Genomic DNA, 13,479 nt, shown 5'->3' with positions numbered 1-13,479 from the left:
CACTGTTATGTTGTAAATAAAAAAAATAAAAAAAAATGAATATGCCCTGGAGCACTGGGTGTTGTGCAAAAACAATGAATACTGTTACGCTGAAAAAATAAATAAATTAAAATACAGATTTAAAAAAAATTGCTATCTAAGCAGAAAAAAAAAAAAACTTCTGCACAGCAAAGAAAACAGTCAACAAAACAAAGGACAACCCATGGAATGGGAGAAGATATTTGCAAATGACAGTACAGACATAAGGTTGGTATCCTGAATCTATAAAGAACTTCTCAAACTCAATACACACAAAACAGATAATCATGTCAAAAAACGGGCAGAAGACATGAACAGATACTTCTCCAATGGAGACATACAAATGTCTATAAGACACATGAAAAAAAGTTCATTGCCAGCCGTCAGGGAGATTCAAATCAAAACCACATTGAGGACAGCTAAGATGGCTTCCCCGGCAGGGAAGGTTGCTCGAGGGTGGTTGGTCCTGGCGCTGGGCCTGCGGAGTGCTGTCCCGCGGCTTCCAGGTCTAACCCAGGTGGGTGGGGCCGCTATAGTCCTGAATACAGGGATCCACAGGCTGACAAGGAGTATTACCGCAAGCCCTTCGCGGAGCTGACTGAGGAGAAGTGTGAACAGGAACTCAGGAAGACTCAGCTTATCAAAGCTGCCCCAGCAGCGAAAACAAGCTCTGTGTTTGAAGACCCCGTGATCAGTAAATTCACCAACATGATGATGAAAGGAGGAAACAAAGTACTGGCCAGATCCCTCATGACACAGACTCTGGAATCTGTGAAGAGGAAGCAGTTTGAGAAGTATCATGCTTCTTCTGCTGAGGAACAGGCAACCATCGAACGCAACCCCTACACCATCTTCCACCAAGCTCTGAAGAACTGTGAGCCTGTGATAGGGCTGGTGCCCATACTCAGAGGTGGCCATTTCTACCAGGTCCCTGTGTCACTTCCAAACTGGCATCGTCACTTCTTGGCCATGAAGTGGATGATCACGGAGTGCAGGGGAAGAAGCACCGGCAGATGCTGATGCCGGAGATGTCGCATGAGCTGCTGGAGGCTTTTCACAACCAGGGCACTGTGATCAAGAGGAAGCATGACATGCACAAGATGGCCGAGGCCAACCGTGCCGTGGCTCACTACTGCTAGTGGTAGGGGAGGTGCGGTGCTGTGCTGCATGAAACAGTGGGAGCCACAGTCACGGCGAAAACCCCTTGTGGCCGAACTGGTTCCTCTTTAAGGGCATGCAGGCCTTGTAAGCGGGGAGCAACGTATTCATGCTCATCAGTCCTTTCTTTGGGGGCTAGAACTTGCTTTCCTGTCCCAGCTCCTCATAAAGCGGGAACGTTTCAATTTGGATTGGTACTTCGGGCCCTTCCAGCTTCTCTTCTTCTATTCAGGGTAGAACTTTGGAAGATACGAAAGGAAGCAGTTTTAATGTTAGAAAAGGTTTATTAGAAAATTCTCCTGCTGAACTGGTGTCACGTGTGTGGTGGTACCTGCAGTTTACTAAAATCGACTGGAAATTTGTTTGTTTCCGAAGTGGTCCTTGTACAAGATGTATAGAAAAAGCAGTTTCTGGTGTGGGAAAAAAAAAAAAAAACACATTGGGATATCACCTTATACCAGTTAAAATGGGCAAAATTGGCAAGACAGGAAACAACGTGTGTTGGAGAGGATGTGGAGAAAGGGGAACCCTCTTCCACTGTTGGCGGAAATGCAAGTTGGTGCAGCTACTTTACAAAACAGTGTGGAGATTCCTTAAAATATTAAAAATAGAGCTTCCCTATGACGCTGCAATTACACTACTGGGTATTTATCCCAAAGATAAAGATGTATGGAAAAGAAAGGCCAGGAATATCAGGCTGAGACTACATCAGGTAGCAGGAGATCAACTCGATAGCTTACCTAAACATTACAAACACCTACAAATCCAATGGGAAATCTAAGAGAAGAAGAACAGCAATTCTAGAAACAGAAAATCAACCACTTTCTGAAAGGGAGGACTGGCGGAGAAGTGAATCTAAAATGACGGGAAGATAGACCGCGGGGGAAGGGCCAGCTCCCGACAAGCGGCGGAGGAAAGGAGCACAAAATCAGGACTTTTAAAGGTCTGTTCCACTGAGGGACATTGCTCCAGAGGCTAAACAGGGGTAAAGCCCACGTGGGGTCAGCGTGGCCCCATGTCCCGCAGGGTCACAGAAGGATCAGGGGTGTCAGAGTGTCACAGAGCTCGCAGGTATTAGAAGGGAAAAGCCAGCTACAGAGAAAGAGCTGCGGACTGAACTCTCAGCTCGGGGTTACCTTGAACTGGTCACAGGCTGGGTGAGCTCGGAGCGTGGCTAGAGACTGGGGATACGGGAGTGATTGGGTGCTGTCCTCTGGGAGCACACTGAGGAGTGGGGCCCCGGGCTCTTGGATCCTCCGGGCCGGAGACTAGGAGGCCACCATTTTCATTCCCAGCCTCCAGGTACTCTAGGGAAAGTGTTCAGGGAACAGAAGCTCCCAAATGCAAACACGAGCGGATTACTTAGTCCGGCCCCCGGTAAGGGCGCTGCAATTCCGCCTCGGGCAAAGACACTTGAAAGTCACTACAACAGGCCCCTCCCCCAGAAGATCAACAAAATATCCAGCCAGGACGAAGTTCATCTATCAAGGAAAAGCAGGTCCAATTCCTAAGACAGCAGCGGAATTCCAGAGGAGGAGAAAGCAAAGCATGGAACTCATGGCTTTCTCCCCATGATTCTTTACTCTTGTGGTTAATTATTTTTTTTTCTTTTTTCAATTTTTTTTTCTTTCTTTTTTCTTCTTCTGCTAAATTTTCTAGAATTTTTACCCTTTTCTTTTTTAAAGTTTTATGACTAGTTTACCTAAATATATATATTTTTTCTATCTTTTTTATATTTTTTCTTTATTTGTTTTATTATTTTTAAATTTTTTTTGTTTTTCTTTCTGAACCTCTTTTTATCCCCTTTCTCTCCGCCCCCCCACAATTTGGGATCTCTTCTGATTTGGTTACAGCGCATTTTTCTGGGGTCTTGTCACCCTTTTAGTATTTTATTTGATCCTTCATATCCTCTTATCTGGACAAAATGACAAGGCGGAAAAAATCACCAGAAACAAAAGAACAAGAGGCAGTACCGAAGGCTAGGGACATAATCAACAGACATTGTTAATATGTCAGATCAAGAGTTCAGAATGATGATTCTGAACATTCTAGCCGGGCTCGAAAAAGGCATGGAAGATATTAGAGAAACCCTCTCTGGAGATATAAAAGCCCTTTCTGGAGAAATTAAAGAACTAAAATCTAAACAAGTTGAAATAAAAAAAGCTATTAATGAGGTACAATAAAAAATGGAGGCTCTCACTACTAGGATAAATGAGGCAGAAGAAAGAATTAGTGATATAGAGGACCAAATGGCAGAGAATAAAGAAGCCGAGCAAAAGAGGGACAAACAGCTACTGGATCATGAGGGGAGAATTCGAGAGATAAGTGACACCATAAGATGAAACAACATTAGAATAATTGGGATTCCAGAAGAAGAAGAAAGAGAGAGGGGAGCAGAAGGTCTATTGGAGAAAATTATTGGAGAGAATTTCCCTAATATGGCAAAGGGAATGAGCATCAAAATCCAGGAGATGCAGAGAACCCCCCTCAAATTCAACAAGAATAGGTCCACACCCCGTCACCTAATAGTAAAATTTACAAGTCTTAGTGACAAAGAGAAAATCCTGAAAGCAGCCCGGGAAAAGAAGTCTGTAACATAAAATGGTAAAAATAGTAGATTGGCAGCAGACTTATCCACAGAGACCTGGCAGGCCAGAAAGAGTTGGCATGATATATTCAGAGCACTAAACGAGAAAAACATGCAGCCAAGAATACTCTATCCAGCTAGGCTATCATTGAAAATAGAAGGTGAGATCAAAAGCTTCAAGGACAAAGAAAAACTGAAAGAATTTGAAAACACCAAACCAGCTCTACAGGAAATATTGAAAGGGGACCTCTAAGCAAAGAGAGACCCTAAAAGTAGTAGATCTGAAAGGTACAGAGACAATATACAGTAACAGTCACCTTACAGGCTAATAATGACACTAAATTCATATCTCTCAATAGTTACCCTGAATGTTAATGGGCTAAATGCCCCAATCAAAAGACACAGGGTATCAGAATGGATAAAAAAACAAAACCCATCAGTATGTTGCCTACAAGAAACTCATTTTAGACAGGAAGACACCTCCAGATTTAAAGTGAGGCGGTGGAAAACAATTTACCATGCTAATGGGCATCAGAAGAAAGCTGGGGTGGCAATCCTTATATCAGATCAATTAGATTTTAAGCCAAAGACTATAATAAGAGATGAGGAAGGACACTATATCATACTCAAAGGGTCTGTCCAACAAGAAGATCTAAGAGTTTTAAATATCTATGCCCCTAATGGGGGAGCAGCCAACTCTAGAAACCAATTAATAACAAAATCAAAGAAACACATTAATAATAATACAATAATAGTTAGGGACTTTAACACTCCCCTCACTGAAATGGACAGATCATCAAGCAAAAGATCAACAAGGAAATAAAGGCCTTAAATGACACACTGGACCAGATGGACATCACAGATATATTCAGAACATTTCATCCCAAAGCAACAGAATACATATTCTTCTCTAGTGCACATGGAACCTTCTCCAGAGTAGATCACATCCTGGGTCACAAATAAGGTCTCAAATGGTATCAAAAGATTAGGATCATTCCCTGCATATTTTCAGACCACAATGCTCTAAAGCTAGAACTCAATCACAAGAGGAAAGCTGGAAATAACCCAAATACATGGAGACTAAACAGCATTCTTCTAAAGAATGAATGGATCAACCACAAAATTAAAAAAAAAGAATTGAAAAAATTCATGGAAACAAATGATAATGAAAACACAGCGATTCAAAATCTGTCGGACACAGCAAAGGCAGTCCTGAGAGGAAAATATATAGCGGTATAATTCTTTCTCAAGAAACAAGAAAGGTCTCAAGTACACAACCTATCCCTACACCTAAAGGAGCTGGAGAAAGAACAAGAAAGAAACCCTAAACCCAGCAGGAAAAGAGAAATCATAAAGATCAGAGCAGAAATCAATGAAATAGAAACCAAAAGAACAATAGAAAAAATCAATGAAACTAGGAGCTGGTTCCTTGAAAGAATCAATAAGATTGATAAACCCCTGGCCAGACTCATCAAAAAGAAAAGAGAAAGGACCCAAATAAATAAAATCATGAATGAAAGAGGAGAGATCACAACTAACAACAAAGAAATACAGACAATTATAAGAACATACTATGAACAACTCTACGCCACAAATTTGACAATCTGGAAGAAATGGATGCATTCCTAGAGACATATAAATTACCACAACTGAACCAGGAAGATATAGAAAACCTGAACAGACCCATAACCAGTAAGGAGATTGAAACAGTCATCAAAAATCTCCAAACAAACAAAAGCCCAGGGCCAGACGGCTTCCCAGGGGAATTCTACCAAACATTTAAAGAAGAACTAATTTCTACTCTCCTGAAAATGTTCCAAAAAATAGAAATGGAAGGAAAACTTCCAAATTCATTTTATGAGGCCAGCATCACCTTGATCCCCAAACCAGACAAGGATCCCACCAAAAAAGAGAACTACAGACCAATATCCTTGATGAACACAGACGCAAAAATTCTCGCCAAAATACTAGCCAATAGGGTTCAACAGTACATTAAAGGATTATTCACCACGATCAAGTGGGATTTATTCCAGGGCTGCAGGGTTGGTTCAACATCCACAAATCAATCAATGTGATACAACACATTAATAAAAGAAAGAACAAGAACCATATGATCTTCTCAATAGATGCTGAAAAAGCATTTGACAAAGTACAGCATCCCTTCCTGATCAAAACTCTTCAAACAGTAGGGATAGAGGGCACATACCTCAATATTATCAAAGCCATCTATGTAAAACCCACCACAAATATCATTCTCAATGGAGAAAAACTGAAAGCTTTTCCGTTAAGGTCAGGAACACGGCAGGGATGTCCATTATCACCACTGCTATTCAACATAGTACTAGACAACGAAAAGAAATTAAAGGCATCCAAATCGCCAAAGAAGAAGTCAAACTATAACTCTTCACAGATGATATGATACTATATGTGGAAAACCCAAAAGACTCCACTCCAAAACTGCTAGAACGTGTACAGGAATTCAGTAAAGTAAAGTGTCAGGATATAAAATCAATGCATAGAAATCAGTTGCATTTCTGTATACCAACAACAAGACAGAAGAAATAGAAATTAAGGAGTCAATCCCATTTACAATTGCACCCAAAAGTATACGATACCTAGGAATAAACCTAACCAAAGAGGCTAAGGATCTATATGCAGAAAACTACAAAGTACTCATGAAAGAAATTGAGGAAGACACAAAGAAATGGAAAAATGTTCCATGCTCCTGGATTGGAAGAATAAATATTGTGAAAATGTCTATGCTACCTAAAGCAATCTACACATTTAATGCAATCCCTATCAAAATACCATCCATTTTCTTCAAAGAAATGGATCAAATAATCCTCAAATTTATATGGAACCAGAAAAGACCTCTAATAGCCAAAGGAATATTGAAAAACAAAGCCAAAGTAGGTGGCATCACAATTCCGGACTTCAAGCTCTATTACAATGCTGTCATCATCAAGACAGCTTGGTAATGGCACAAAAACAGACACATAGATCAATGGAACAGAATAGAGAGCCCAGAAATCGACCCTCAACTCTATGGTCAACTAATCTTCGACAAAGCAGGAAAGAATGTCCAATGGAAAAAAGACAGCCTCTTCAATAAATGGTGCTGGGAAAATTGGACAGCCACATGAAGAAAAATGAAATTGGACCACTTCCTTACACCACACACAAAAATAGACTCCAAATGGATGAGAGAAAGGAATCCATCCAAATCCTTGAGGAGAACGCAGGCAGCAACCTCTTCGACCTCCGCTGCAGCAACATCTTCCTAGAAACATCGGCAAAGGCAAGGGAAGCAAGGGCAAAAATGAACTATTGGAATTTCATCAAGATCAAAAGCTTTTGCACAGCAAAGGAAACAGTTAACAAAACCAAAAGACAACTGACAGAATGGGAGAAGATATTTGTAAACGACATATCAGATAAAGGACTAGTATCCAAAATCTATAAGGAACTTAGCAAACTCAACACCCAAAGAACAAACAATCCGATCAAGAAATGGTCAGAGGACATGTACAGACATTTCTGCAAAGAAGACATCCAGATTGCCAATAGACACATGAAAATGTGCTCCACATCACTCGGCATCAGGGAAATACAATTCAAAACTACAATGAGATATCACCTCACACCAGTCAGAATGGCTAAAATTAAAAAGTCAGGAAATGACAGAGGCTGGCAAGGATGCGGTGAAAGGGGAACCCTCCTCCACTGTTGGTGGGAATGCAAGCTGGTGCAACCACTCTGGAAAACAGCATGGAGGTTCCTCAAAATGTTGAAAATAGAACTACCCTATGACCCAGCAATTGCACTACTGGGTATTTACCCTAAAGATACAAACATAGTGATCCGACGGGGCATGTGTACCCAAAAGTTTATAGCAGCAATGTCTACAATAGCCAAACTAGGGAAAGAACCTAGATGTCCATCAACAGACGAATGGATAAAGAAGAAGTGGTATATATACACAATGGAATGCTATGCAGCCATTAAAAGAAATGAAATCTTGCCATTTGCGATGACGTGGATGGAACTAGAGGGTATCATGCTTAGTGAAATAAGTCAATCGGAGAAAGACAACTATCATATGATCTCCCTGATATGAGGACATGGAGAAACAACATGGGGGGTTAGGGGGATAGGAGAAGAATGAATGAAACAAGATGGGATTGGGAGGGAGACAAACCACAAATGACTCTTAATCTCACAAAACAAACTGAGGGTTGCTGGGGGGAGGTGGCGTTGGGAGAGTATTTGCTATCATGAGTGCTGTAAAGTATGTAAAACTGGCGATTCACAGACCTTTACCCCTGGGGATAAAAATACATTATATGTTTATAAAAAAAAATGGAAGGGGAGGCAAACCATAAGAGACTATGGACTCTGAAAAACAACCTGAGGGTTTTGAAGGGTTGGGGGAACCAGGTGGTGGGAAATAGGGAGGGCACGTATTGAATGGAGCACTGTGTGTTGTGCAAAAACAATGAATACTGTTACACTGAAAAAAAAATAAATTAAAAAAAATAAAAAAAAAAAAAAAGAAAAGAAAAGAAGGGCCATCTTTACCCTAATGTTCATAGCAGCAATGGCCATGTTCACCAAACTGGGGAAAGAACCAAGATGTTCTTCAATGGACACATGCATAAGGAAGATGTGTCCATATACACTATGGAGTATTATGCCTCCATCAGAAAGTATGAATACCCAACTTTTGTGTCAACATGGATGGTACTGGAAGAGATTATGCTGATTGAAATAAGTCAGGCAGGGGCGCCTGGGTGGCTCAGTGGGTTAAGCCGCTGCCTTTGGCTCAGGTCATGATCTCAGGGTCCTGGGATCGAGTCCCGCATCGGGCTCTCTGCTCAGCAGCGAGCCTGCTTCCCTCTCTCTCTCTCTCTCTCTCTCTCTCTGCCTGCCTCTCTGTCTACTTGTGATCACTCTCTCTGTCAAATATAAAAAAAAGAATGAAAAAAAAAAAAGAAATAAGTCAGGCAGAGAGAGTCCATTATCATATATTTTCACTTATTTGTGGAGCATAACGAATAACATGGAGGACATGGAGAGATGGAGAGGAGTAGGATGTTCAAGGAAGGGGCGCCTGGGTGGCTCAGTGGGTTGAAGCCTCTGCCTTCAGCTTGCGTCATGGTCCCAGGATCCTGGGATTGGGCCCTGCATTGGGCTCTCTGCTCAGCGGGAAGCCTGCTTCCACCTCTATCCCTCTTCCTGCCTCTCTGCCTACTTATGATCTCTCTCTCTCTGTCAAATAAATGAAATTTAAAAAAAATAAAGGAAGTTGAGGGAAATTGGAAGGGGAGATGAACCATTAGATACTATGGACTCTGAAACAATCTGAGGGTTTTGAAGGGGCAGGGGTTGGGAGGTTGGGGGAGCCAGGTGGTGGGTATTATGGAGGGCACATATTGCATGGAACACTGGTTGTGGTACATAAACAATGAATTCTGTTATGCTGAAAATATTAAAATAATAAAAATAATAAAAATAAAGCAAGAGTTCAAAAAGAAAAAAAAAACTTTTTCATGAGTATTACTATCTGCATTCAATTTTCTAAAATTTCGATTAATGAAGCATTTTTCCTTTCTCTAATCCATTTGCACTTTGCACCCATCAGAAATCCATTTTTATTTTTGAATACACATGTTTTACTTTCTGTTGTCACCTTCATTTCAACCTTCTTTTAAATTATTCAATTAATTTAATTTTTATGTGAGCCACCATACAATATCCCATTAATTTTTGATGTAGTGTTCAATTATTCATTATTTGTATATATCACCCAGTGCTCATTACTTCACATGCACTCCAAAATACCCATCACAGCACTGCTACGATCCCCACCGACTTCCCCTAGGAAACTCTCAATCTGTTTCTTCGAGTCCATAATCTATCATAGTTCCTTTCCCCCTATGATTATAGCTCTTCATTTTTCCCTTCCTTCTTCTAATGTACTCCAAGCTATTCCTTATGTTCCACATTAGGAAATCATATGATAATTGTGTTTCTCTGCTTGACTTATTTCACTTAATATAATCCCCTCCAATTCTATCTATGTCGATGCAAATGATTGGTATTTATTTTTCCTAATGGATGATTCGTATTCCACTGTATATATGGACCACATTATCTTTATCCCTTTGTCTGTTGAAGGGCACTTTGGCTCCTTCCATTTTGGTTATCATTGTCATTGCTGCTATGAACACTGGGGTGCATGTGCCTTTCTTTTCACTACATCTGTATCATTGTGGTAAATACCCAGTAATGCAATTGCTGGATCATTAGCTAGCTCTATTTTTACCTTTTTGAGGAACCTCCATACTGTATTCCAAAGTGGATATCCTAGCTTGCAGTCCCACAAACTATGTAAGAGAGTTCCCCTTTCTCCACATCCTCACCTATATTTGTTGTGCCTTGTTAATTTCTGCCATTGTGAATTGGTATAAGATGTTACCTCAATGTGGTTTTGATTAGCATTTCCCCAATGGCTAAAGATGTTGGAACATTTTTTTTTAATTTAATTTTATTTTTTAAGTGTTCCAAGATTCATTGTTTATGCACCTGAACATTTTTTTAATGTCTGTTAGCCATCTGTACGTCTTCTTTAGAGAAGTATCTCTTCATGTCTTGTGCCCATTTTTTAACATGATTATTTGTTTTTTGGGTGTTGAGTTTGAGAAGTTCATTATAGATCTTGGATATCAGCCCTTTTGTCTGTAGTGTCATTTGCAAATATCTTCTTCACTTTGTGGGTTGCCTCTTTGCTTTGTTCATCATTTGCTTTGCTATACAGACACTTTTTAGCTTGATGAGGTCCCAGAGGTTCATTTTTGCTTTTGTTTCCCTTGATTTTGGAGATGACTCATGAAAATTTGCTTTGTCCAAGGTCAAAGAGGTTGCTGCATGGATTCTCCTTTAGGATTTTAATGGATTCCTATCTCACATTAGGACCTTCATCAATTTTGAGTTTATCTTTGTATATGGTGTAAGAGAATGATTGAGTTTGATTCTTCTATATATAGCAGTTGAATTTTCCCAATACAGATTATTGAAGGGATGGACTTTTGATAATTATATATTCTTTCCTTATTTGTTGAACTTTAGTTGACCATTTAGTTGAGGGTCCATTTCTGGAACCTGTATTAGATTCCCTTGACCTTTGTGTCTTCTTTTGGTGCCAATACCATACTGTCTTGGTGATCACAGCTTTGTAATATTGCATGATGCCAGACAATGCAATGTTCCCAGTTTTCTTTTCTTTTTCAACATTCTCTTGGCAATTGGGCATCTTATCTGGTACAGTAAAATTTTAGGATTCTTTGTTCCAGCTACTTGAAAAATACTAGTGTTATTTTAATAGCAGTGATTTCCCATCTTTTTGTGTCTTCATCTTTCTTTCAAAACTGTTCTATTGTTTCTAGAGTATAGATCATTTATGTCTTTACTTAGGTTTTTTCCTATGTATCTTATGGTTTTTGGTGCTATTGTAAATTGAATCAATTTCTTAATTTCTCTAACTACAGTTGTATTGTTAGTGTATAGAAGAACAACTGATCTGTGCATTGACTTTGTATCTTGCCACATTACCAAATTCCTGTATGATTTCTCGTAATTTGGGGGTGGAGTCTTTAGGGTTTTCCTCATAAAATATTGCATCATCTGTGAGGAGAGAGTTTGACTCCTTATTTACCAATTTGAATGTCTTTTATTTCTTTTTGTTGGCTGATTGCTAAGGCTAAGACTTCTGGTACTATGTTGAACAATAGTGGAAAGTGTAGACATTCCCGCCGTGTTAAAGGAAAAACTCTCAAATTTTCTCCATTGAGATTGATATTCTCTGTGGCATTTTATAGATGGCTTTTATGAAATTGAGGGATTTTGCCTCTATCCCTACACTCTGAAGACTTTTAATCAGGAAGGATGCTGCATTTTATCAAATGCTTTTTCTGCATCAATTGAGAGGATTATATGTTTCCTGCTTTCTACTTTCATTGGTGTTCTCTATCCTGTTGATTGATTTGCAAATGTTGAAACAACTTTGCCTCCCGTGAGTAAATCCCACCTGGTTATGATGGATAATCCTCTTAATGTACTGTTGGATCCTGTTGGCTAGGATCTTATTGAGGATTTTGAAATCCATGTTCATCAGGGATATTTGTCTGTAGATTTCCTTTTTGATGGGTCTTTGCCTGATTTTGGGATCAGGACAATTCTGGCCTCATTGAACAAGTCTGGAAGTTTTCCTTCCATTACTATTTTTTAAATAGCTGCATAGAGACCAGGACTATTTCTATTTTAAATGTTTCTTCAAACACCATTGGGAAGCCATTTGGACATAGTTTCTTGTTTTTGGAACTAATTAAAGCAGTGATTACTGTTTTAATTTTGTTACCAGTTATTGGTCTTTTCATATTGTCAATTTCTTATTGTTTCTGTCTTGGTAATTTACGAATTTCCAGAAAGGCATTAATTTCTATCAAATTGTCTAATTCTTTCAAAGTAGTAGCTGAAAATAATTTTTATTTATTTATTTATTTATTTATTTATTTATTTATTTCCTTTCAGTGTACCAGAATTCATTGTTTATGTGCCACACACAGGTTTCCCTGCAATACATGTCCTCTATAATACCCACCACCAGGCTCACACAAACTAACAGCCCTTGTCCCTCTAAAACCCTCAGGTTGATTTTCAGAGTCCATAGTCTCTCATGGTTTATATCCCCCTCCAATTTCGCCAACTCCCTTCTCCTCTCCATATCCTCATATCCTCCTTGTTATTTGTTATGCTCCACATATAAGAGAAACCATATGACAATTTACTATCTCTCCTTGACTTATTTCACTCAGGACAATCTCTTCCAGTCCCGTCCATGTTGATACCAAAGATGGGTATTCATCCCTTCTGATGGAGGCATAATACTCCATGGCATATATAGACCATATCTTCCTTATCCATTCATACGTTGAAGGGCATTTTGGCTCTTAACACAGTTTGGCGACTGTGGCCATTGCTGCTATGAACATTGGGGTACAGAAGGCCCTCCTTTTCACTAAGTCTGTATCTTTGGGATAAATACCCAGTAGTGTAATTGCAGGGTCATAGGGAAACTTTATTTTTAATTTCTTAGGGAATATCCACACTATTTTGCAAAGTGACTGCACCAGCTTGCATTCCCACCAACAATATAAGATGGTTCCCCTTTCTCCACGTCCTCTCCAACATACGTTGTTTACTTTCTTTTTAACTTTGGCCATTCTAACTGGTGTAAGGTGGTATCTCAATGTGGTTTTGATTTGAATTTCCATGATGGCTAGTGATGATGAACTTTTTTTCATGTGTCTGACAGCCTTTTATATGTCTTCATTGGAGAAGTGTCTGTTCATGTCTTCTGCACATTTTTGACATGATTATCTGTTTTGTGTGTGTTGAATTTGAGAAGTTCTTTATATCTCCTGGATATCAGCCCTTTGTCTGTATTGTCATTTGATGATATCTTCTCCCATTCCATGGGTTGCCTCTGTTTTGTTGACTGTCTCCTTTGCTGGCAGAAGATTTTGAGCTTGATGAATTCATTTTCACTTTTGTTTCCTTTGCCTTTGGAGACATATCTTGAAAGAAGTTGCTGTGGCTGATATCGAAGAGGTTCCTGCCTATGTTCTCCCCTATGATTCTATGGATTCCTGCCTCAT

The 13,479-nt window shown here is 39.6% G+C and overlaps 1 pseudogene; it reads left to right on the top strand.

The window, feature by feature from the left end:
- The first annotated feature begins 442 nt into the window (after positions 1-442).
- Positions 443-1,157, top strand: LOC123935989 (annotated as a pseudogene).
- The last annotated feature ends 12,322 nt before the right edge of the window (positions 1,158-13,479 follow it).

This window comes from Meles meles, unplaced genomic scaffold, assembly GCF_922984935.1.
Source record: "Meles meles unplaced genomic scaffold, mMelMel3.1 paternal haplotype, whole genome shotgun sequence".
Taxonomy (NCBI): domain Eukaryota; kingdom Metazoa; phylum Chordata; class Mammalia; order Carnivora; family Mustelidae; genus Meles; species Meles meles.
Note: the sequence above shows the minus strand (reverse complement) of the source record. Positions and strands in the feature narration are given on the sequence as shown.